Here is a 10,096-nt window from a genome sequence, read left to right on the forward strand (position 1 = left end):
CCTCCTTCATATAGGTGAGGAAAAAAGCAATTCTCAGGGGCACACATTTTCCTACAGCCAAGAGTATTTTCCAGTCATGCTATTTTAATCCCAACTAAGCCACCCTCCATCTCCTTTCTATCAAGAACATTTATTTATGACTGGCTGGAAGACTGGAGAATACAGTACATGAAGCTTCTGGACTTTTTTTTTTCTAATAAGACTGCTCAAATGTCACAAAATATATTTGCCTTCAAATATACTCTCAATATATAAAAATACAGACCAGTGTACCCACTGCTTCCTAATTCCAATTCAATTTAATCATAAATGGAAAATATGTCCAAGACAACAGAGTCTCTGAGTACTTAATGGTGGCTACATTATTCAAAAAGCTTCACAAGCATGACTGAAAAAGAGAAAGCCTGACGCACCCAGGAGAGATATCAAGGAGACAACTTGTGGCAGTAAAGGGGCCAGAAGAAACATTTCACAAAACGGAGGAGAAAAGAGAAGAGTGCAATCAAGTTAATGACATTGAATATTTGAATAACTGGGAAAACTCTCAAAACATAAAAATTGGGACAGGAAATTGTATATACAGCATGACTCCAATTTTGTGATACAACTGTGTATTTTCTTGAAGAAAATATGGAGGGGGGTTGTCCCTAAATTAGTTGGGGTTTGTTTGTTTTTTTGTTTTTTTACTTTTTCATTCCACTGTGTATTTCTTATCACAAATGTGCTTGTGAGATTGAAAAAATACACACTCACGCGTTTCGTGAAAATGTGGCTCCTTTCTTGCCCTTATAATTGACATAAAGCGTCGCTAAAGTTCGGGCTCTCAGTAGAGTTGGGAAGTAAAACAGTCCAATAAGGTTACTCCTTTTCTTCTGGCTGTAAGATACAACTTGAGGGTAGAGGAATAACTTCCGGCTAAGCAAGGCCTCTTTGGAGTAATGGCAGCTCGTGAAAGGCTTCTGTCCGAGGGCAGCACCTCGCATGCTATCTGCAGGCCTGGTCTCTGTCCTACGAAACCTGCTGAAGACGTGCTGGGCTCGGCCAGCATTTAGAAGCCCCGAGCTCCACCAAGGCAAAAGAGTAGACCACCACAGCGTCTCCTAGCCACTCAGGATTGCCCAGAACCGCGGCTCCCAGGCTGCCCTGCGCCACGCACCATCGCGCACATCACGCACCGTCTCGCGCAGCCACGCACCGCAGGCCGAGGAGCTCGGCCTCTGAGGCAGGCCGGTGTAGTACCGCGGCTCGTCTGTAGTGCTGCTCACTCCCTCGTTTGAAGCTTCTGTGACTGCAACTTGCACAGCTCCGTCGTGATGTCTGAGTCTCTCGGACGCAGCCGTCATTTCCTTGAAGGCACAATGAGGTGCTTCCTTGCTTCCCATCCCGACCATACGTTTTCCTGGTAGTGCGGCCTTAGTGCTTTTAATCACCCCTTCCACACCACGAAGTAAATCGCGACATGCGTGTCTGACCATTCGCTTCCTCAGCCTCTGCTTGACTTTGTGTGCACTTGATCTGACTTAGACTTCCTTTATATCCCTTTTCCCCTGCCCACGGCAGCAGTTCTTCACTTCTTAGGAACCGTAATGCTGGAATGAATGCGTGACTGCATGCAAAGTCACTTCAGTCCTGTCCGACTCTTTGCGATGCCATGGACTTAGCCCTTCAGGCTCCTCTGCCAGTGGGCATACTCCAGGTGAAAATACTGAGTGGGTGGGTTGGCATGCCCTCCTCCAGGGGATCTTCCCGACCCAGGGATTGAATGGAATGGATGCAGAGAAACTCCAATTTCAGAGGGTTTTAAAAAAACGATAGTTTAATACTACAAAATACTCCATCACATATATTTCCTACTTCTGTAATCCCCATCCAAAATATTAGTTTTAAAGTATAATGAAGAGAATCCTACGGTTATTCTGAAAGCACAGATAGCCGGGTAGTTCTTATTTTCTGCCCACAAGATAAGTTTTCCGGAAATACGTTCCATTTTGAATTCCCCAAGAGTATGTTGCCAATCCTGCCTGGGACGAGAGAGCAGGATGAGACATGGATGAGCTCTGTAATGTATATGAAGTGCTTAGCCTTCCATACATATTGGTATTCTATAATGTTAGCTATGATTACCATACTGCAGAAAAAGAGAACCAGAGAAATAGATTTGAGCAGAGTGCCACACCCACATGGACCCATAAACGGATCACTAATTTCACCCTCAATTTCAAATTGCTACCCTAGTCCAGGAAACAAGTACACTCTTTTTTGATCTCACTTTCCATAAAGGAAACTGTAATACTGATCCTGGGGGGAATACTTGCCACCATTATTTAAAATGTTCTAAGTTTTAATGAAAGGAATGAACCATATACAGAAACACAATTTGAACCCAAGGTATATATAGTAAGATGCTGTATTACAAGCTTTCACTATTTTTAGAAAATGTCACTCTAGAAATGAAACATTAAGCATATACACAGTTGAATATATAGAATCCTGTAGCCTGTTACATTGATTATGGAGAGGAGAAAAAGGGGAGAGAAATGGAGGAAAAGAAAGAGTTTTGCCAACATAAACTCTGATTTGAGGAGGTGAGGGGCCTGTGGAGAGGATGGTGCAGACAAATTGATGAGGAAGATATTTGGTTAGGAAACTGAAGGAAATGAGTGTGAAATGATTGTGATAGATTACCTTCCAGATAGAAGCAGTATTAGGGCCTTTCTTTTCACTTTTAAGTATAATTTGAATATAATATTAATATTTTCCATTTTAAAAATAATATATTAAGAAATTTTCTCTTTTTTTAAGGAAAAACCTAGCATCTGGTTGTTGAAGACTTTACAAGACCGTTCCTCATTTAAGCCAAGTCCACTTAATAAGGTTAGAACAAATTCAAACTTAATGATTTGTAGTTTTTTTTTAATAAACAGCATACTACAAGATGACAGACATATAAAGGAAAAAGAATGGTAAATCATTTGCAAGTTTATCAGATTAAAACCAGCAGCTACCATTTCAAATGTTCTTGGGTTTTTATGTTGTATGAATAGAAATCATAGTTTATAAATTGTTAACAAAGTTTCTATTTGATGCACTTTTCAGCATATGGTCCTTCAGGAAGATTATTTTGAAGGACAAAAAGATGCTGCTAACCAATTGTGTTAACTTGATCCCAGACTTACCAATGGTAAGAGAATTAATCATTGTCTGTGTGTGAAAAAAGCTTTTTCTGCAGCACACTATTTAAAGAAGTAAAAATAAGGATGTCGTTGAAGCTATTTCAGATAAATTCTAAAGATCTAGTAAATGCCCAGATCACTTTGTGGGTGGAGCAAAAAAAACCATGTAATGGCTAACAGTGCTTTAAAATCACTACAAATGTAAATGTCTATTTCACAAATATTGGTTTATGTCATGTGGTGATTCAGGTAACACTCACAACTACAACCATAACATAAAATATTCCAGAGGGAAAAAAAACAATGAGAAGCCTGAAAACCAGAACACTGTCTTAAACTGAAAGGACAGTAGATACACATCATATTTGTATTTTAAAATCTCTTAAAACTTGGATTTTCCTGTAAGCAAAAAAGGTATCCTCCTGAAGAGCTCATACACAGTGTTATATCTGTTTCCATTGCAATTCTAAAACTCTTCATATTGATTATACTTTTCTGGATGCCTGCAAAAATCTTCTCTGAAATGGAAAATACCCTCCAGAGCAGAATTTCTTTTTCAAACAATACAACTTGAAGAGTCACAGTGCCCTCTAGTGGCCAACTGATAAGACCCACTTTTACTTCAATCTCAGAAAACAAAGTTTTCAGTGAATCTTGTATATTTTCAAATAGTTTTTCCCATAAATATTAATAAATGCCAATTTCTGTTTCAGAGAGGGAAAAATATTTATGGTCAGTTAGCACATAGCACAGTGGATAATGACTCCTTTTTTTGTCCATTGCTCCTACAGTTAAGTTGTATCTAAATGGCAAAAAAGGCTTAACTCCAATCAAGCCTGCAAAACAAGGGCCATTAAAATGTACAAATGTAAAATTTTAATCTAGAATTGGGGTAAGGACAATTTTATGGAGTTTTGGATCTGTAGTTAAGTCTCAAATCTGCAGTGTCTGACAGTGAGACCTGTGGAAAGGAACGTGATCACGCTGCACCTCACTTCTTTTCATGTGTAAATGAATAAAAGTTGGCAGTATTGGTGAGGATGCAGGAAAATGAACTCTAAACATTTCTAGTAAGACCATTGATGCTACAGCCTTTCTGGAGGGAAAATTGGCATTAACTCTCAAACTAACAGGCGTTTCCTAAGTTTATTGTCAAAAACTCTCCAAAACCAGGATTTTCCAAATGTACATTGCCTTAGTGCCAGAATAAGTGTCAATATTTAATTCTTACTCTGTCTCATCCACTAAGTGCTTTTAAGTATTTTTTCATTTAATTCTCAAAAAAATCTTATGACCCAGAACCATAATTAACCATATTTACGTGTCAGGAAACTGAGGAAACTCAGACGTGAAACTGAGACGTGAAACTGAGGAAACTGAGACGTGAAAACGTGAAAAGCTGCCCAAGTGGTATAAACTTACCAATAACTGCTAAAACCTGGATTCAAACCCAGACTGTATGGATCAGGGTCCACACTGCTGACCACTTGCTCTACTTCCAGAACTTCCTCTTCTGGGAATTTATTCTAAGGAAATAATCAAGAATATGCATGAATACTATTATTTTTTTAATTTATTTTTAACTGAAGGATAATTGTTCTACAATGTTGTGTGTTGGTTTCTGCTGTAGAACGAGGTAAATCAGCCATAAGTATACATACACAAAGACTGTTCAACCAGTGTTAATTTCAGCATCATTTATAATAAAGGAGAAGAAAGGAAAATAACCTAAATTACCATTAAAATGATTGTGTTAAAACCAAACAATTGGCTCTGTACCCTTAAAGAGCATCTAATAACATGGAAAATGTTCCCAAATATAGTAAGTGAAACGTTAGAAGCATGCACACATAGATATATATGTATATGTCCAGTGTGCTCCTATTTTGTAAAGAAATATATGTTCAAGAAAAACGAAGGAAAATTATCCAAGTATAAATAATACTTATGTCTAATTGGTGAGTTTACGGGGTAATGATTTTTATTATCTTTTTTATGCCCATTTTTCAAATTAATTCTAAAAATACATTATTTTAATGACGGGTTCAGGCCAAATGTGCTCTCAGATACTTTCTGACTCTAAATTTTTATTATTTTGAATGTGACAAATAGAGAATAGTCATGGAGTTTTAGAACTAGGGGAGAAAAAAGGTTACATTCTCTCCAGCAGTTTCCAAATCTGTTTGATCTTCAGAATCACCTGAGCTGATCAAAATACAGACTCCCTGCCTCCCTCTTTCCCTGAAGCAAATCACCTGCGCACGAAGCTCAGGTGATTCTTCTGATCTGACACTTTGGGAACTATGAATCTACCCCCATTGCATGACTGAGCGACTTCACTTTCACTTTTCACTTTCATGCATTGGAGAAGGAAATGGCAACCCACTCCAGTGTTCTTGCCTGGAGAATCCCAGGGGCAGGAGAGCCTGGTGGGCTGCCCTCTATGGGCACAGAGTCGGACACGACTGAAGTGACTTAGCAGCAGCAGCAGCAAGTAGTAAAACAGGATTCTTCTAAACCAAACGCAGACCAGAGTCATCATATACTATTATAAGCTATCATATACTATTATCAATTGATATTGATATTGACAAACTTTAACTTTAGTTTCAATTCCTTAACTTTTGTTAAGGAAAAAGTGCATCTTATGATAAACAACAAATTTACTAATGAAAAAATTTTAGCCATAAAAACAATGAAAGTTATACCCACCAACACTGAGCAGAGAGAATGTATCCTTTTTTTTTTTTTAATATTTATTCCTTTTGGCTGCGCTGGATCTTTGTTGAGGCATATGGACTTTCCTAGTTGCGGAGAGTAAGGGCTACTCTTTAGTTTTGGTGCATGGGCTTCTCGCATTAGCTTCTCTTGTTGTGGAGCATGGGCTCAAGTACGCGGGCTTCAGTAGTTGTATGGTGCCTAGGCTCAGTAGCTGTGGCTCACAGGCTTAGTTGCCTCACAGCATGTGGGATCCTCCTGGACCAGGGATCAAACCTGTGTGCCTTGCATTGGCAGGTGGAGTTTCAACCACTGGACTAGCAGGGAAGTCCCTGAATTCTTACCTATATTCATTGCAAATAGCTCGTTCTTATTTCTCAACTACATGCCTACTTAAAGGAACCAAGATTTATCCCTTAGTGCCCACAAGACCCAAAATCAGATTCCCTCCCCCCACCCCAAAAAGAAGCATACATTTCAGTTAACACAGCAAAAAAAAAAATTTGTTTCAAGCAGAAGATTGTCCAAAGGTCTCAGTAGTCCTGGTTGCACAGAGTAAGGAAAAGACACTCTGGACACAGTGAAAGCATTTATAAAGAGAAAAGACTTGCAAAATCTCACTTGAAGTTCCAGAATTTAAGTATTTGTCACCTTTTTGAAGCTACTTAGCGTATTCTTGGGGCAGCAATTTTTATTTGTGGTGTAGTAACCTGAGTCCCAAATTGGCTATGTGGGAGAAGATAAAGTTTCACTAACTCTCAGGGAGATTCACATCACCTGAGTCTATCTTATTCGAACCACAAACCTAGTTGCATGATATACCCATGTCACTTTGTACATGAAGACATCTACCTGAGGTGTACCCCAGCAGAAAACAGGAAGCTGGCTATTGATCGAAAGTGAAGAGTGAAGGTCACTTAGTCATGCTCATATTCTGTGACCCCATGGGCTGTAGCCTGCCAGGCTCCTCTGTCCTTGGGATTTTCCAGGCAAGAATACTGGAGTGGGTAGCCACTTCCTCCTCCAGGGGCTCTCCCTGACCCAGGGATCAAATCCAGATCTCTCACCTTGCAGGCAGACTCTTTACTGTCTGAGCCACCAGGGAAGCCCACTGATTTTAAAATGATAGGTAAATAAGACTGAAAGGTAAGATGGTTCATCTCACCTTCCTAAAATTCCAAACTAAATATCTCCTGATATTACAGTCTTAAAACAAAAATGCATACACTCACAAAACATTTAAAAATAAAAACCAGGACCAAGGTTGAATTTTAAAACTTCATGAAAATTCTTGGGTAGTAGTGGGCATCGAGGCAACATTAATTGTGGGTAACATGTAATGGTGGGCTGCCGTCTCTGGGGTCGCACAGAGTCGGACACAACTGAAGCGACTTAGCAGCAGCAGCAGCAACATGTACTGTTGGTTTGACTGCTTTGGTGACTCATCAGATAACACCTTCCCCCAAGTTGTAACTGCAAACTCTGCTTCAGTGCCCTTACCTGAGCCTTCTCTCTGCTTTCTTACAGTCCTGGAAAATGTTCTACTCAAGGCAGCAAGTACACACAGAGCCCAAATGAACTATAATTAAGGTGGCAAGAGACCAAGGAAAAGAGCAGTGTTAGTTCAATTGTTTCCTTTGCACGGGTAACAGATGGACTCCAAGGTCTAATAACCCTTTTGTACTTCAGCTAAGGCTGACAATGCGTCATTATACTCAGATGGAAGCAAGAAGAAGGTGCCTAGCAACTTGGGCTTGGAATGCCTAGGCTTTTGTCAATTTACATCATAATCTTAATATTAAACAGGCTTGCTCTCATTTGCCAGTCATCACCTCATTTTATGTTTTTCAAACACAAGAAGATTAAATAGTCTTTCTTGAAAGTACTTTAGCCCCTTAGATACAGAACAGTAGTAGTATTTAAGAGTCTCCCCTTATAAATGTGTACATAAAACTGCCATGATCCTTGATGGAAATTATATCAGTAAGTTGGGGGGCCTACCATGGGTAATATTTTCATTAGCAACAGTATGCACATAACCCAGGCTCTTTTTGGAATTCAGTAGGATACCAAGGACTATTTTTGGGGCCTCATTACTCTTGTATTCTTGTACTTTATGTATATAAGAAGTCATTAGAATGTCTATTTAATTTTATATTCTCCTTTTTAAGCTCTATTTGTCTATATTTTATGATGCAAATAAAATGTGTGTGTGTTGGGTTGTGTGCTCAAGCATTTCAGATAACTAGATGATGATATGTGTTCAATGAATAGTTGATAAATGAAGACAAGAAGGAAAGAATGAAGAAGGAAAGGAGACGTGAGAATGAATAAAAATCACTGAATCATCAGTGAACCACCTGCCCTTCTCACAGCATAGAACAGGCAGAATTTTCATTAGTAACATACAACCAGGAGGATGAAAATCACCATTTATCTCCAATAGCCTACTATGATGTCTATTTATGTCAGTCTAGGAGAAAGACAGAGCTTGTTAATCTTTCATTCTATGGTAAAGAAAAGAAATATTGGGAAAAAATTCATTTCTATCAGGAAACCCAGAAACATTGGTTGCAGATGTAAATATCATTTCCTATCCTTAGGTCCCAGGTAAACAGCTTAACATAATAGCTGGCATTCTCCTGGCTTTCTTACTGCAGATGCCAGTGAAAAAGAAGAATGAGATCATTATGCAGATGACGAAGTTATCACTGAACTCTTGCAAATCTTTTTGACAACAACAAAAAATGGAATAAGAAACGTTGCCAACAGAATTATCACTATGATGAAGAATATATAACAGTGTATGCTATTCATAACAGGACCTATGGACATTTGGAGTCGGAAGACACTTCAAGGAGGAGAAAATTAGGAGATTTTTATAGACCACATAGTTCTCATCAACTTAGGAGAGAGAGAGGAAATGTCCCAGTCCAAACTTTACTTGGAGGAGGAAACTTTTCCCAACACTACTGATGTACTTTGGTCTAACATAATGTCTTCTCCATTGCCATACTCTCTTGCCATGTGACAACCTCTAGTGAGAAAAGTTGTGTCTATCTCATCTTTCTCTTATCCCTATCATCCTATGGTATATAACCATATACTTGGAAGATCTTAAGTAAATGTTACAAAGGGCCATAAAATAGTTTAGAAAAGAAAAAATGTGAGAAAAGCAATTAGTGAAACAACTAGTGGAAGCAAAGGCAAAACAGAAAGTCACTGTGGCCAGAACAGTCAAGGCTTCTCTCTTGAGTGGATAAGGTAATTTTCCTGCTTCAGGCACAAAGAGGGATTTGATTTCTTTTCTTCCTTATTTTTCACATCCATTTTATTGAAATATTAGTAGACCTTTTCAAGATGGGTGTTAAACTTCTACAAGTTTAGCATTCTTTATGTAAAGGGATAAAGGTAGCCAAAGATTCTTCTCCATGGTCCTAATTTCAGCTGGACAACTAACTTCCTGTGGAGCCTTGAGAATGTATTTTAACCTTTCCAGATCAAGGCCATGGCTTTCTCATGGGTAAAAGAAAGCTAAATTATCTTCCTATACTTCATTCATGAAGTGTTTTAGAATCCAAAAAGACACTGGTAAATTTTAAAATATTTTGTTACTTTTTTTCCTCCAAAGATAAAAAGGGATCATCCCTCCAATGAAGGGAAGACATGACGTCTACAGGATTAAGTCATTTTAGATTCTTAAATGTACGGCGTTCTTAAATAGGAACCTCAAACCTTCAGTTCTGGATAACCTCTCACAATTGCACCACTGTTTTAATACATTCTTACAATGCCAAGGTTTTAGAAAAGAGGGTAAAAATACCTTCTCTGGGCAATTTGTGTGCAAATGGAACAGCTTATTAAAGATTCCCTCAATGAGACGCGTAAACACTGGTGTTGGCCACAAAGAAACAGTTTCCTAGGGCAAACTTCATGGTTTGATTTCCCAGAAATACCCTGGAAACTGAACAGAAGGAAACGCCTTATACCGCTTTGTCTGTAGCCACAAAATATACACATAGGGTCCCACCCAGCCTGAATTTAACCCTGTGCCCCCCAAAAAGGACAAAAATTAGTTTTAAAAATCCCATAATGAGGCCATTGTACACATAAAAATAGTATCTGCACCACCTATGCATGAAGCCAATATAATTATGGCCAAAGAAACTGAGTTCCTTCAGAGTAGAAATGTGAACAGGTGCCCT

At 38.7% G+C, this 10,096-nt stretch overlaps 1 long non-coding RNA gene across 1 annotated transcript; it reads left to right on the forward strand.

Moving 5' to 3' along the window:
• The first annotated feature begins 1,565 nt into the window (after positions 1–1,565).
• Positions 1,566–8,112, forward strand: LOC123329970. Its single transcript, XR_006545614.1, has 4 exons — positions 1,566–1,696; positions 2,803–2,874; positions 3,097–3,181; positions 7,419–8,112. It is a non-coding gene; the product is annotated as an uncharacterized LOC123329970 (long non-coding RNA).
• The last annotated feature ends 1,984 nt before the right edge of the window (positions 8,113–10,096 follow it).

This window comes from Bubalus bubalis, chromosome 17 (genome assembly GCF_019923935.1).
Source record: "Bubalus bubalis isolate 160015118507 breed Murrah chromosome 17, NDDB_SH_1, whole genome shotgun sequence".
Taxonomy (NCBI): Eukaryota; Metazoa; Chordata; class Mammalia; order Artiodactyla; family Bovidae; genus Bubalus; species Bubalus bubalis.